Raw genomic sequence first — 17,384 nt, 5'->3', positions numbered from 1 at the left:
AGAGATAAAAAATATACACCATTCTAATAACCTCTAAAAAGGCTTCTTGAAGGACATTCAAAGCTTTTTTTTTTGGACTTTGGCTGCCTTTTGTTTTGTTCTATGTCAAGATGTTCCCACACTCTTCCAATAATGTTGAGGTCCAGGCTTTGGGGAGGCCAATCCATGACTGACAGTGTTCAACTGTGTGTTTATCTGGTATGCTTTTACTGCATTGGCAGTGTGTTTGCTGAAAACATCAGATCAGCTGCTTTCACCTGATCAGAGGGCCCGGTGGCGCCAGTGTCCGGCAGCCTCGCCTCTGTCAGTGCGCCCCAGGGTGGCTGTGGTTACAATGTAGCTTGCCATCACCAGTGTGTGAATGTGTGTGTGAATGGGTGGATGACTGGATATGTAAAGCTCTTTGGGGTCCTTAGGGACTAGTAAGGCGCTATATAAATACAGGCCATTTACCATTCAAAATAATATTGCATAGTGGCTGAAAATCGGACAATTTACTTTTCTGTGTTCATAATTCCATCAGTTTTAACAAGCTCTCCAACAGCACTCACTGAAACGTCGCACAAATCATAACAGAGCCTCCACCGTGTTTTGTAGATGGCTGTAGACACTGTTGTGCCTGTCTCCTGACCTCCACCGTACATATTAATGACAGTTTGAACCAAATCAACATCTGGACTCATCACTCCATAAGACCTGATGTCAGTTCTTGTGTAATCTGGCGTGCATCAGTCTTTTCTCTGTGTTTCCCTTCCTTAAGAATGGCTTTCTGAACACCAACCTTCCACTGAGAACATTTCTGATGAGGTTTCAGTAAAGAGTAGACAGATCAACTGAAGGGCAGGTTGCATTTCTGCTTGAGTGATTGATAGGACAGGGCTAAGTGTCTAGCATTGGTAGCCAATGTAAAATAAAACTAACCTTCAGAAAGCCTGAAGAACTCTTTCTTAAGACCTTTCTTTTAAAAAAATACTCCTTTTCTGTCTCACAGAGAGAGAAACCCCTCACTTACCAACACTGAAAAATATATTTTACCATCTATAATCTTTTCATTTGACAGCTTTGTGAGATTTCAACAGAACCTCGAAGAAGGAGATGGATGAGAAAACTAAATCTTTATGAGTCTACAGCGTTACATCCTACGAGACGTACATCCGTCCGGCTGCAAATCAATCTGAAAGATGGAGAAAAATGGAGAGAGCACAGAACTAGCAGGACAAAGACATAGAAACCATATTCCTCTAAACAAATTTATTTTTATTTCATCTCCTTTTAGTTTGTATCTTTTGGGTCACATGCAGAGAGTCGTGTCAAAATAATTTTCCACTCCATTAAGAGTGCTCTATGACAAGTAACACAGTGGAATAATCCTGTTGCAGGGAAAAATGGGACTAAAATCAGCTTGACTTTGCTTTTTCTTTAAATATAATGGATTAGGCAATGAACCAAGCGAGAACTGTGCTGTTTGAGGAACCCCAGCTGCTTAAATTCACACATGCCGAGAAGCCTGCTCTAAGCTATTGTTTCACCTGGATTCAGGAACAACCACAGTCCTCTGTATCTGAACGATGATTGGCGAACAATGTGCAGGATTGTGGCGCATCCCAGATGGATGATTCAACCGAGCAGATTGTCCCATCTCTATCTAGCTGAGCTGACACTGTTTTGATGGTTTTGCAGAAGCTTCGCGGACGATTACGCCAACCAGCACACGAGCCACACCGAATCAACACGACATACTCATGCCTGACGATGTCAGGCTGCTTCTGTTGTTACTCAAAAAGGAATTCAACCTGTGGCAGCAGCACACATTAATATTTAATGCCACTTTACAGAGCATGGTTTCCAGAATATCTCAGTAACTTTCTTCCACAAATCCTATCAACAAATCACATATATTTTTTTAATACAAGTTCATAATTTTGCACAACTGGAAAAAGGGAAAAAATGATACTCTGAATAAATAATAATGGTTATTTTCTTCTTAAATACAACCTACAGATCCACATCCACCTATAAATGGATTTAGTGATTGATTAAAAAAAATCCTGATGTTAATTCTTAGATGTCACCTGATATGATTTTGGATAGAAAACATAAAAACAGAGCTGATCCTGCTTCACTTTTGTGACAGTCGCCTCTCAGGCATGTCAGCTAAGAGACAGGTACCAAATAGGAATCTGTAACTGGGAGCAGAAACATTACCTCGCCTGTGATGGTTAATGCTTAATACCACTGTCACTGTTATTCCCCTTTCCATGACACATGTAGTGCCAACAGCTGGATGCACACAATTGCAAATTCTTTGGGGTTGTCAAAAATGATTCTGGAAAATGTATGAAATCACTAACTGAATGTGAAACCGTCTGAGAGAGAGAAGAATAAGCATGACGGTTAAAAAAAATAGCACCTAAATGAAATATTTCTAGAAATGTATTGAAGACTGTGGAAATAAAAGTGGGACATCTGGGGGGGAACTTCAGGTGGAAATGATATATCTTGACACGGTATACTTTTTATCTGCATCAGAGTCAAATCCAAACTGAGAAGAGACAAGAAAAAAAGGACCCGAGTCATACTGATTTCAAGTACAAAGGTGACCTCCAAATCGTTGATTAAAATAAGGAAAGGAAGCAGTGGCTTTTCGGCCTGTCCAGGTCGAAGTTCGCTCTGGGTTTTTGATGTTGTGATCCGGATCTGCCCTTCGCCTCAGTCCTCCCCTCAATTAGACTTCTGAGAGGATTTCCCCAGCAGATGTGCCCTATATAGATTTCTTGTCACAAAGAGTGCACATATCCAGCTGCGTCTCTTCACATTTATTCATGCAGAGAAATAAATCCTGTGATCAAAATCAGGAAACAGGCTTGAAAGCCGTGACAAATCCTGATATAAATGTAAAACTCGAGAGTGGAAAGTGTCAAAGTGTCAGGTTCAGCTTGACTGTCAGAGATTACAAATCTTTTTTCTTCTTATTTTTTTTTTTTGCATGGAATTCATTTAAATTGTACTGATCAACCTTTGCCAGGTACAAAAGCAATAAAGATGATTTTCAAAGGACTTAAGCAAAGAGTTTCAAAGTTACAAATTCAAACAATAAAGAAAATTAATATTTGATAGGAAAGATATAGTATGTTATTAAAATTTGATTTAGGCTTCTTAAGTGCAGTTTGCTTTCTTAATGTTGTGCAAAACACAATGAATTGGTTTTAAAATACTAACTAGGATATATTTCTTCAAGTAGATTAGACTACAGTTACTACAATTATGCAGATTCTTGCAAAGAATTAGATGCAAAGGTGCTAAAGCTGGTGGTGGACCCAACATGTAGTCTCTTTAGCAAATCTGTCTTAGGTTGAAGACTGAAAACATGTGGGAAACAGTCAAGCTACCTTAACAAAGTCTGCTGTTTTTATCTTGAGTTTATTCTGTAGAAAAAACTCAATATGCTGGAGGCTTTCTTGGCCAGGACAAGTTAGTTGGTAAGTGGCAAATGGACTGATACTGCTATAGCTCCTACTCTAACTCACACTAAAAGCACTTTCTCACAATCAGTGTTGGGACAGTAACTTTTAAAATGTATTTTACTACAGATCACAGAATACGTGCACCAAAATGTAGTTTGTAACATATTTGGTTAAGTTACTCAATGTGAGTAATGTATTCTAAATACTTTGGATTACTTCATGTATTAAGATTTAAAAATCTAGTTGGTATTGCTTTCAGATTTGCACGATTATTTACAGCTAGCAGGTTGTTAATGCTATCCATCAAGTCAAACAGTCTGCAGTCTATGAACTAACCTCAGCTAACGCCAGCTAACAATGTTAGCTTGGTGGCGAGTAGCCTTCAGTAATAGTAATAAATCACACAGCAATAGTACATCGAAGATACTGAAGTGACACATAACCCAGGTAGCTACCACAAGGTAGTTGCAGTAGGCTAACTAGTTTTTAAAAAAGAACTTGCTTCCAGATGTTTCTTTAGGTTGGAGTCACTTGACCCTGAGAGCAGCTTGGTTGCTGGCAAACAGAGTCTGTACTGAATGGTCAGATTTCACCCATCCTTTTCTTCTTTAAATGTGAAGTCGTGTTGGAATTTCCAAGTAAGAAATGCATTCCATGCCCATGCTCTGCTGGCTTTGTTGTGCTAGCTTCGGGTCCATTGTGTAACTGACGTCACCAACATTAACGGAATACAGTTACTCATATCTTGTATTTTAAATACATAACAACGGTACATGTATTCCGTTACTCCCCAACACTGCTCACAACAAGCCTCATTCGCGTATTCACACACACACACACACATTAACATAAGTATTTTCTTTCTGTACCTAAGCACCTTGTCTAACGTTTGCATATACACTTTGGTGTTTATGCATTGAGAGTAACTCAGAGTACAGTATCCTACACAAAGATACTTTGACATGCAGAGAGATCGGACTGCCGACATTACGACAACCCACTCCACCTTCACTCATGATGAATAAGCAAGAAGGAACACACTAAAGAAATAAGCCCCCTTAAAATGGCAAGTCCTCCTCTTTTTCTTCATTTCTTCAGTTTTTCCTGTGTGTTTTTTAAATACAGATAAAAAGTAAAACATATATCAACTGGTGACGTTCACCGCGGCGCTCCCAGCAGTAGAACCAGGTCGGATCCATTATTAAAGTGCAATTGCACACATTTCAAAGAGGGTGCTGAGTATGGTGTAATTAGTATGGAGGCCTCAAATAATTAATATGGATGCAGCTTTGTGGCTTTCAACAGCAACTTTTGAGTCTGTTGGGTGCTCTGTTAGCTGAATTAACTACTGAATATCAACTAAAAAACCCCAAAAACAAATGCTGTGTTGCCAGTTGAAGTTATTCAAGTACCTCTCCTTCATAGTTAAGGTTAGCAGAGTAGCAGCATTTAGTTGTTCAGCACCATGTTTAATATTTGTAATTTGTTCCACTAATCGCTATCTCGTTTTTGTTTTGTTTTTTTAAACAGAAATATGCACATCACTTACAATACGAGTGAGTCAGCTGGCCTCCCCTTAGAGAGGTCAGGTCTCTCCTGCTGTCATTGGAAACTTTGCACGTTATCACTGCTGTAGTTTCACGTTTGTCAGCCCTCAGGGGCGCCCTCCATTGGCCTAGGGGCCCAAGCAGTTGCCAGCCTTGCCTGGTGGCAAGCATTGCAGCATTGCCTGTGAGCTTTATTGTCCTTCAATGTTGTTGTATTATATTTTGTAGATAGCTAGGTGAGAAAATAATATTTTCTTTTAAAAAAGTGATATAACCTGGCCTGGTGGAGACTTATTTTATGTGTGAGGCTTTGTCTCAGTGATGCCAATTCCAGACATTTCCTATATCTGGAGCTGCTGGCTGCAAATATGAAATCCATCAGTCATCTCATCTGAGTCTCAACAACAAAGTGGATGAGAGAGAGATGAGAGACACCTCACATGGTGACTGCTGAAAGGTAAACACATATTTCAAAGAATCATTGTGTTACAACTGTAATGGCGCTTCTTCATAACTGAGAAAAAACTGTCTTCTATCAGGTTGACATCAGGATCTTTGCTGTTAGTAGTTAATTTATATGTCCTTTGAGATTTTAGTTTGATTTAATATGAGTATAATTTTGCTCCTAAATCCAACTACTGCAGAGTAATGAGAGGATAATGTCATTAGGTACCCCTCTTGCTAACCTAAAAGTTCTCATATCTCACACACACACACACACACACACACACACACACACACACACACACACACACACACACACACACACACACACACACACACACAGCTTTATTAGCAGCAGATGACAAAGACGTCGGAAGAGAAAGTCATTAGAAGGAGAAGATGCTTCAAAGCAGTTTGTCTTACATTTAGGATGCCAGCCAAGGATCCTCACTTTACACACGCTTTGTCGTCATCCTTATCTTTCAAAGTGGGTCATCGTGATCAACGCAGTGAGCAGAATATAAAACTTTATTAACCCTGTGTTTTGTATCTTAAAATAAGTATATTTTTAGTCAGTCTGAAGTATTAAGAAAACACATTTTAGAAGAAGTTAATTGCTCATTTTAGCCACAAGTTGTATTCAGAATTGTCCATAAGAATGTAAAGGTTTGTGTAAAAGTGGCTGTTAATTATTAAAAACTGTTCAGCCACACAACCAGGTGTGATGTGCTGAGTGACTATGATTAATTATGGTAATATTTACACTGGATCTGGTGTTAGAGAGAGGCATGATTAAATAGTTTTCTTGTCAACTGTCAGCCAACTTTTTCCTTTTTTTTCTTCTTCTTTTTTTTTTTTTAAATCCAGCCTGATCTGCCTAAGCGCGGCGTTAGCCAACTGTAAAGTCTTTGGAAAGATTTTCGCTTGTGCTTCGGAGATCAAGCTGCATCTCAGATTACTGTGCTATAAATTCTAAGCTAGACTAGACAAAGTATGTTATTGTTTACAAGCCTATTATTATTCAGACCTTTATCAGTGAGATATAGCAAACTTGACCTCATGTTTTTGTTTACTGTAAATGAATGCACAGGAGACATGGACACAAACTTCACTGTTAAAAAAACCCTAAAAACCAAAAAACCGAAATGGATGCCTACATTGAAAAGGACAGATCACAGCAAGCTGTTTTTTAATGGGCATAGGAGAAGAAAAAGTGTGTGTGTGTGTGGGGGGGGAGGGGGGGCAGCTGTGTTGTCTCAAGCTGAGACTGGACGAGTCAGCTCCCAGTATCTGTCACTGTTGTCTAAACAAAGACTGCTGAGTTGATCGATAGACTGCAGACCACTGAGCCTCTGGAAAAATGACTGCTTCAGTAAAATATAAGAGTATAAATGAAAGGGCAAAAGAAAACTGTAGATTCAAATGAACGCCTCTGTTTTTTGTTTTTTTGCACTTAAGCTTCAGCGTTAAACTGCGAAGGCAGACGGTCAGAAAGTACAAGACAGATTTGATCTGGTGTGAAATCAATGCTTGCTAACTACTTACACTGTGCTGGATAAGCTTAGCAGAATGGGTTTTGCTCTTACTGTACTTCTCACTTTGAGTCTGATTTGTACCCAGAGGAGAGGAATGGATGACTCCTTGGCCGAATGATGAAGGCCGTGTGGAGGCGAGGTTTAGGCAGAAAAAACCCACCAACCAGACACAGTCGTATTCAAGGGCTGACACACCCCAGTGCACTTCAATCAGTCCAGTTGTTGCGGTAGCACACACACGCTGTGCAGTTGCTGAATGTACATTCACTCATTTCTGCTGTTTATAACACATCTCTGGCACATCCAAGGGGCATCTTATGTTTGTATATATATATATATATATATATATATATAGTGTTCTCAGTACACATAAAAATGCCCTCTTTAGAGAGTTTGCTTTATGAAACAACACAGATTTCAAACACTCAAAAGATGAGAGTGTGCATTTTTTAGTTTGCAGTGGGCTTTGGAAGCATGCTGCAATCAACTGTATTTGAGCTTTAACTCAATCCTCACATATGTAATTACATAATTGGACTATATTTCCATGAGCATCATCACATCATATGATTTATCTTGGGTTTTCTGCACTGGGTTTCCTATGTCATGAAGAGAGAGTTCATAATATCTTAAAAAAAATGCTACATTGGAAATACTGACCTTTGATTCATCAAAAGCAGAAAGTATGTATATATTTATATATAAAGCAAAGCCGATTAAATAGACGAGTTACAGCATTAATAATCATCATCATGACTCTGTTCGCTCGAGTACTGTTTGCTAATTGAGTGGACACCTCACCCTGTGTTTGCAGCAGCAGCAGTCCACTCCAGTTTGGCACAGAGTCATATTTTAATGGGGTCACAGAGGCTGTTTGCTCGTTGGATGCGTACACCTTCAGCAGAAAAACATTCACATTGATTTGTTCAGCATTAAAACAATACTGCGAGGAGAAAAGCGGGATTCTGAGGCAGACGGGACAAGTATGCAGACGACTGCCAAAGAACAGAGACGACATCTTCATAAGAGCTGCCAGGGTAGATTTTTAGGTCCAAACTCAAATCTCTTTCAGAGCGGAGGCACGCTGCCACCTGCTGGTGGTCACTGAAAAGCTTAATTCACTAAGGATTTAATGTGTTTTGTGCATTAAAAAAGAGAAAATGAAAAAAATTCTAAAATTCATGCATAATAAATAGACATGCATACAATATCAATAGTGTGATCTAGTGGTGCTTAGAATACAAAAATACATATAACTGAAACTCTACAAAGCCTCCAAAAACAAAAAGTCATTGGAGTGTCAAGCATGGCTTTGCTGTTAGATTTGGTTGCATGACATCGTAAAAAGCTCCAGTTCACATATATTACATGCACAATGGCATATGAGGATATTTTAACATTTCATCCCACCAATGTTTGCAAGCTGCTGACCTCTAGCTGATACAGAAGGTAACAGCAGATTGTCTTGACAAAATCATCTTCCTGTAATTGACACAGCAGTTAGCAGGACCCTCCAAATGTGCAAGTAAAATCATCTGTTTACCTTAGTGGCAAGACTTGGTTACACTTAAGTCATTTTTATTTAGTTCAAACACACATGTTTGACTCAAAAAGCATAAAAAATTCATTTGCCTCCCATGTTTTGTTTTGTTTTTTTAAATGGTATCATAAAACTATGACCCCATTTGGAAGAGAAAAAAAACCAAGGGAAAAAATCATTAGAGAGAAAAGTCTGACTTTGTGCCTGATCTGTATTCAGGCCTTTGTAATGGTGTCCACTCCACTTGGTGGCACGTTGACAGACTCCATTGATATTCACCAGGGTGAGCGTTTGATTTAAAAAGGTGGTGCTCTCCTCAGAACCAAATCTCATTTATGATTCTGTGTTCCCTGTAATATTAAAGTTAAGGGAGGCACTTTAGAAATGACACAACACAAATCTACCATGACAGCTGAGGGTTTGTCATCTCAGACCATGCTTGGAGAAAGAAACATGAAAAGGATTTAACTGAGGTTAGGTCTCTTAACGGCACTTTAAAAAAAAAAAAAATCACTAAGTGGGCTGAAATTGCCCATCTTTCCAGGCAATCATGTAAAAACCCCACATTTAAGCACATCCTGTAGATAATCAGGCACTTTAAAAAATTACAAACCAGCATAATGCAACCAGCTTTAGAGGACTTAAACTCGGGACTGAAAAGCTTGACTTATAGAGGAATATTATCAATTACATCTTTCTTTGTAGGCTGCTTTTTTTAACATTGTAAAAAAAGCAGATTTTTATCTACATGCAAGCGTAAATTTAAGCACAATCAGACATCATTCTTAAGCAAGATTACGTGAAGCTGAATGAGAATAAGGAATAATTTGAGTTAATACTGCACCACTTCATGCTTCTCAAAGTTCAAATGAAAATAAAGACATCAAACATTCAAGAGAAGCAGCATCATAAAGATTTAAACATTAATGCAGCTAATAAATATGCCATCAACACCAGCTGAGCAATTTATTAATGAGGTTACAAATGGGCATGACCTTGCAATCATCCCACTTCCTCTTTAAATGTCTGGTCAAATACGAGTCTTACACGAGGTAGGACCTCTGGAGTTTGTCATTTCCAAACGCGTGTTCATTTCACTTCCCTGACAAAATTAGAGGTGACAATCTTTCCATTAGCTTGGGCCGAGGATGTGTCACCTTCTGGGGATTAATTGCTAACATCTAGCATCTTCATGTATACATCAATAATTAATAATCATTAATTGCACCTATTGCGTGGCTTCATCCCGCCTTATAAATGAAACCACATTATGTAAACACTTGAAACATTAAGAGGGTCAGAAAATGTTTTACCTTCATAAGAGTTGTCTGAAGCTTAAAACATTTAGCGTGTTAGGAGTTAGCAGTTTTTGGAGACTTAAGCCCTCCTCTGTTGCCCGCTTGAAGATCTACTTCTCTGTTAACCACTTGGGTGACATTTTTATGCGACATACTTGGGTTTCTGTGCTGTGGGTGTGTCTGTTCAGTGATACTGGTGATTGCTTCTGAGAATCACTATGCAGGTTTTTTATTTATTGTAAACAAACTGTTTTTGTGGCATGACACATTTCATTTTAATGGTGCTGTGTGAATAATTTAGTGGCATCTATCTGATGAGACTGAAAACCTCATTGTCTTCTCGGTGTGTAGGAAAAGACCGGTAGCTACAAAATATACTCGCCAAGATGCTCAAAACACATTCTTCTGTCGGTTGGTTGTTTGTATGCAAAGAACCAATTTTAGATAGTATCTTGTGGCTCTTTAATACTAACACCCCGTTTCAAAAACTCAACATTTATTTCCATTTCTTTCTTTGAATCTATGAAAAATGCCAAAGATAACACAGCTTGACAGGCATAAAATATTTCTTTGGCACCAACAAGGTGATTCCCAAAAAGCTATTAGCTGAAAACTTGGCATATCTCACCATGATACGCAGTATGTCCTTGAAAGATTTGAGAAAATTGGACAAATGGAGGACAGAAGAAGAAGTGACAAGTTTAGAAATGATCTACAGGATATGAACAGTATCTGTCATATCATTAAAAATCCATCAAAGACCTCATACAGGATCTGAAAGATGCATCTGATCCTTCACTTTATCCATTTACTCGTTACCAAAGCATCATCAGAAATGGTTTCAGTGGAATGGAAGCCATTCTTCAGGAAAGGAAGAATGCTGTGGGATGCCAAATTACCCAAGAATTGGACTGAAAATCAGTAGCAATAGAGCTTATAGGGTGAAGATCTTATAAATCCAAATGTGAAATGTTTTGGTTTAAATCACCATCAGTATGTTCAGATGACATCAGGAGAGAGTATTGTACAAGTATTGTACAGCCATCTCTAAAACACGGTGGAGGCTTTTTCATGGTTAGCACTTTATTTCAGTGAGTGGTGCTGGAGATCCTTTAAAATTGATGGAACTACAGAACACAGCTTTTGATCCACTATGCATCAACATCTGGAAAACATCTGATAGGCAGCAGCTTTATCGTTCTATGGGGTAAAGATCAGACATGGATTGGACTCCCCAGAATCTGGACCCAAGCATTATTGAAGCGTGTGGGATCATCTTGACGGAGAAGGAATTAAAAGGAAGCCAACATCCAAGGAAGAGCTTCAAATGTTGTTCAAGAAGCCTGGAGAAATATTCCTGAAAACTGCATATAGAAATTACAAAAGAGCACACCCAAGAAAGTTCAGGCTGTGTTGAAGAATAGCAGAGTTCATGCCAAATATCGACTTCCAAGCCACTAAAATTGTGCAGACTGTTGTTACTGAATGACTTCCATGACTTCAGGGCTCAGTTAGTTGACATTGTTTATCCTTGGGTGTAGTCAACACTGCAAATCTTCACGACTGGAGGGAATGACAGGAAAGGAATCGTGGTTATGTCTGTGTGTGCGCATGTGTGTGAACAGACAGGGTTGGTGACCTTTTCAAAGAGCTATCGTTTAATCAACCCTGACAGCCTTTTAGAGACCACTTACCATTCATCTGGTCTACAAGATTAGACCCTCCAGTGAAACTACATAGTGATCGAATCATGGCCCCCAGACAGCATAGTGACAGCAAGAAAACACAAAATCAATATTTTAGTGGCGACACTTCATATTTTAGGGGTTCAGACAGCAACAGGCAATAGTCTTCCAACCATTCTTCTTTTTCACCTGATTACTATAAGGGCTGTGAGAGGCAGAAGATAAAGCAGGTCACCAGCCCACAACACACACAACCAACTTTTTGTTATGGTTGAATACTACTGGAAAACTGGGACATGTTTCTTAGTTTTCCTTCCTTAAGTGGAACAACCAAACAAAAATCCTCTGAAAGTAGTCACATACAAGGACTGGACTGCAAATAAGGGAAAACGCAGACAATGACCAAAGAAAAAAACTTTTAAGGACCTTCAGAAAGACTCAGGACTACTGCTCAAGACCAGAACATCTTTAGAAAGTTACAGGGAACGTCATTGGAAGCAAAGCATAAAGAAATGAGGGGTAGTTTAAGACTTTATCAAAGTACTATAAGTGATAATCAGGATCATTCAATTCAGGAGACATTCAGAACTTTCTGGAAACATTTAATGGAGCATCAGTACAGGATGTTGTAACGCAGTATCCTAAAAGCCCTGAGGGGAACAATTTTGTATGACCTACAGGAAAGAATATGAGAAGATTTTCTTTGTGCCCCAAATGAATGAGGCATCCTTGTGACTAACAGAAACCATAGGAGAAGGTGATGTCATTTTGAGAGGATTTGCAAAAACAAAAGACAGGTTTTAGGAACATTCCCAATTTTCTGTAATGTTTCTGGAAATTCATCAACTTTGAAGAACATTACCCAAGTTTTTTAGCAGGTCCTGTTCTACTTGTGAAGCCAGTGTCAAAGCAAACAGTGTCCTGGGTGCTTGGATTATACAGTCAATATGTCTATTCCTCTTTAACTTTGAACACTCTTTTCTATCTGCTCTTTCTCTCCTCACACAAACACTCCAACTGACAGGAGGAAGATTGAACCGGGGACATTATGAGTCTAAAATGACACTCAGGCCTCAGCCCTCAGGACAACGAACTGAGAAAAAAGTATTTCAAGGTTTAATATTTCAAAAACCGTCAAGGTCAGTGTACAAAACTAACCCACTAGGAGTAAACACACACATACCACTTGCACACACAACCCTGAAGACTGGTTCACTGTGAGTGCTTGGTTTCACGCACCGCTGCTGCAAACATGAGAAGTGCATACCGGAAACAGGCCGACGAGAATAAAAGCAAGAACACCAGCATGGGGCACGCAACTACTTTTCTCTTTGTCTGAGGCAGCCTCTCACCTACCCGGCTTCATGTTTTTCATATTAAATATGAAGCATTTACACATCCACGCTGCTTCTTAGTCTTGCATTTTAAATAAAAAAGACCAATTCCCCTGTTCTGTGAAAAACTTCAAAAGCTCATGGAGAAATCAGGCATCCCTGCTCCACACTTCTCTCCAGGCAGACTCGTGCAGTGCATTGATAGTACACTGAGGAATAAATTGATGGAGTTACATTTGGATGAATAAATTAGTTGGCCAACTTGTACTAGAATACATTTACATCCAGATGAGATTAAAGTCCTGACACGCCAGCTCATTACTGGCCTCTAAAGCTTCCTCCAGACGTCATCACCCAATTGCATCCCACCTCATTCAGTCGGATTGCTGTGACTGTGGGAATAATATGTACAGTAACTGGCTGATTGAAGTGATAAATTGCAGGCAGGGAACACAGAGAAGCTACCAGCCAAGCATAATGAAAGCTAGATTTTACTTACAGAGCTAAAGAGACTCCAAGGTACAGTAAAAATAAATATTTTAAAAATTGGGGGTTAAGAGCATTCTCAGTTAAAGGCTAAACTGCACAGCTTCTGTCAACAATCTTTGATGATGATCCCTCTGCTGTTTGCAGTGACCCCCCTTTGTTAAAGAAAAAGCCCCAAATGTTTACCCAATTATAAAGAAATATGAAACTGGTTTTCATTTATGTTTCTTTATGTAAGTAAAGGGCTGAATAATCTAAACATATAGATACATGTATGCACTACTTGTTGTGTATTCAATACAATATACTTATACATTTTTTACTCATGTTATTTCAATTAAATCTATTTTAAAGATTAAGAGTCTACATTGAAACTATAAGATGGCAAGTAAGAATAAATACCCAACAGCGTTTAATGTTAATAAAGTTATTAGATCATGTCAGCGAGCTACAACTCTCTGACATATATTTAAATAACAATGTATAAAATATGTATGTGACATTACTAAAGGGGTTATATATAGCAATGCACCTGCAGAAATGTGTAGAGCTTTTGTGTTTCACCTGTTTTATTGATTATTTGTGAGAACAGAAACCTTACTGGTTTGACTTGGTCTTACATGGAGTCGTTTTAGGGCACAGGAGGCAGCTGTGCTTGACAAAAAAGCTCTGACATCCACTGTACACTAATTGCTCGACAGCAAAAGGCAGGCGAACACAGAAAGCTGGTGAAAATTGTTGTATTTATACAAGTCAAAGAGAAGAAAAAAGAGAGTTATAGTCATAAAATGAACAAGAACATGACTAACTGCTTAAATCAGTATCCTCCATTTTCTTCCACTTATCCAATTCAGGGTCACAGGGGGGCTTCCACTTATACTATTCCAGCTGTCTTAGAGCAAAAGGTGTAGTACAGTGTGGACAGGCTGCTGGTGTATCAGAGGGCTAACACAGAGACAGTCAAACCATTCACACCCATTCACGCTTAGGTCCAATTTAGAATTACCAGTCAACCCCCCCCCCCCCCCCCCCCCTGCATGTCTTTGGACTGTGGGAGGAAGTACCCGTGAGAGAACCCACCCACACAGGGGGAGAACATACAAAGTCCAAATAGAAAGTCCCCAGCCAGCCACTGGACTCAGACCAACAAACTTCTTGCTGTGAGGTGGCACGATCATGCTGCTAAGTAACGCAGTTATACAATACAATAACTTACAATTAAAAACACATTATTACCATGCTTACATCTGGTTTTCACTGCCAAAAAAGTTACCAGCAGTGTGAAAACTTGTTGGTATTTTGTGCACAAATACAACAGCTGAAGCAAGTCGGTTACCTTTAATGACCACATAGCCAAGCTGGTGATCCTTAAATTTAATGGCACAGTATTACAGAAAAAAATGTAAATGAAAAATATAACAGTTTACAATATAATAACTCTACTAAATATACCTCTATAAAGCAACATTAATAACAAAAAAGATATATAGCATCATGTATACAAAGTCCAGCAGAGTATCTTCATCAGTGTGTAATTATATGTGTGAATGTTTTGTGTTACACCTCATGAGCAAAGTGCTGAATTAATTAATATTCCAACTATTTAGAATGACTGTTAATTCAAAGGGCATGCTTGCAGAATAAAATGATCAAATTAAATTACTACATTCAATTCATTTAGTTTTATTTTCCTATACTGTCACAGTTCTACAGGAAAAACAAAACACACACAGCCAGTTTGCTGGTGCGCAGGATCAAAATGACAGAGCTAAAATGGCCTGCAGCTTAAAGTGAAAAGACTGGACAGAAATGGAAGGGGAAAACAACACCATGTGTAGAAAGGTAAAGGCTTTCCTACAGGGAAATCTGTTGAAGGGAGGAGGAAGACAGGACACCATGATCGGTGGCTTAAGTGCTCAAACAATCACGCACACTGAGCATGCACACAGACCTCTGAAGCATGCCCGAAGAAGCACTAAGCAAATATACTTACTCAGTTGTTATTTTTCATCTTTCATGATGTAAAGTGCAGTTTATTAAATGCTTTTTAATGACTATTATAAACTGAATCATGGTACGTTAGACTTGATTAAAAAATAGAAGAGCTACAGCTTCTACACCATTTGAAGGACATTGCCTAAAGAGTGGTCACATCAGCACCTGTCACTTCTTGCCTTCAGATGCCTTGTGACACTCTGCACTATCCATGTATAACACAACACAAAGCCATAACCTTCTTCCATGTGCGCCATCACATATTCAGGCAGCAATCTGGCTATGAGGTGCTGGGAGGAAGAGGAGGAGCAGCTGTGCAGAATGAGAAGTGAAAGGTGAAGTCGAGGACTGCAGTCATTGCAGGGCAGGTTATTGTGGACGCGTTTTGGCAAGTATATGTTATAGCTCTGAGAAATTGCTGCTGTTTATTGTTTACAGCTGGCAATAAGGACAAGGCAGTGGTGTCGATGACCTCACGGGTTGATGGGCTGCATTTGGTATTAGATCACAAAAGAAAACTGACCCATGTGGGATAAACGACACAATCAGAACAAATAATTTCTTTCCATTGAGGGACGACTCAAAGGTATTCGTTTAATAAATGTTTTGTAGCTAAATGTTTAATAAATAACTGAGAACATTTTGATTTGCAGTGTAATCTCTATAAGAGTTCACATTAATCTAAATAGTTAAATCCTAAAATCTGTGTTTTGACATTTATTTGTAGCTTCTAAATAAAGCTTGCCTCTTAGAAAATAACCTTGAACAGGTTACACTGGATTTATTCCTGAATGTGCACAGGGTATTAAAGGAAACTAATACTTAAATGGACTCTAATCAGAAAACAGCCGATGATGCTTAATGCGGCAGGTTTAATCAGAGAGCTGAACCACACATTGTCCTTGAATGTAGGTCTAGATCAGTACGACCTTTGACTTGGCTGTGATGAGTAAAAAAGTCTCTACAGGTCACAAGTGTGACCTATAATGCTGTTAATGATAGTGGGACACAATTATTTCTCTCTCTCTCTCTCTCGCTCTCTCTCACACACACACACACACACACACACACACACACACACACACACACACACACACACACACACACACACACACACACACACTCATAATATAAAATTTGATCACTGTACAAGTTGAAAGCAGGTTAGTGGCCTGCCAGCAACACTCAACACAACACTGATGTGTGCCAACGGCTTGGTTATAAGAAAAATCATTGAAAATATATGACAGATCTAGAGCTGGATCAATGTTAACATTTAAACCAACACTAACTCACTGAATATGAATGTTGACTGGAACTGATCTGTAGATGTAATGCTGTGTAGCTTTTGCTTGTTGTATTGAAGAATATTAGGGGCACCTTTTGTTTACACGGATGTCAGAGTCTCAATCCGAATTACCCTAACTGTCCCGATCAGCTTGCTGATTGGGTAAGGAGGGTCAGGTGTCCAGGATCTTTTGGAAATTGCATGGTCACAAGTCATCTAATCTTCCAGATATGGGGACTGGATGACCACCAGCAGGTTGTGTGTGTTTGGGTGCAAGTAGGGAACTGTCTTAGGGCCAGAGTGTTATTGATTTAACCCTTGCAAGTTTAGTATTGTACATATAGTTTTTTTTCTTTGTGCACAGGTCAAACAAATCTTGCAGTACACAAATGTGCAGCGCTGACAGATTAAAATGCAGTGTCAGAGACATGTTAGCATCAGTGATAGTAGATGCTACAGACAGTATAGGTTTATTTATGTTGCCTGAACTGGTGACATAATGAGTTCACAGAGTGTGACATTGTCTATGAGGCCACAAATGAAGTGTGACATCACCTGTAAAGCAGAGCTTATTTTATCTATTAGTAAGACATCATCATGCGCACACACGAGGTGTAGGCCACGCAAGCCCTGCTTTCTTTATCTATGCGGGAAAAGAAATGTTGTTTTTTTATGATTAGTATTATTTCTTTAAACAGAACCTGACACAACTGTGACAAAACAATGTTGAAAGAACTACTGACTACAACAGCTGTATATAAGAGATAG

This window comes from Aulonocara sp. 'chitande type north' Nkhata Bay, linkage group LG19, assembly GCF_057382095.1.
Source record: "Aulonocara sp. 'chitande type north' Nkhata Bay isolate Kocher_YH1m ecotype deep benthic linkage group LG19, A_spYH_male_GT1.1, whole genome shotgun sequence".
NCBI classification, from domain to species: Eukaryota; Metazoa; Chordata; class Actinopteri; order Cichliformes; family Cichlidae; genus Aulonocara; species Aulonocara sp. 'chitande type north' Nkhata Bay.
Note: the sequence above shows the minus strand (reverse complement) of the source record.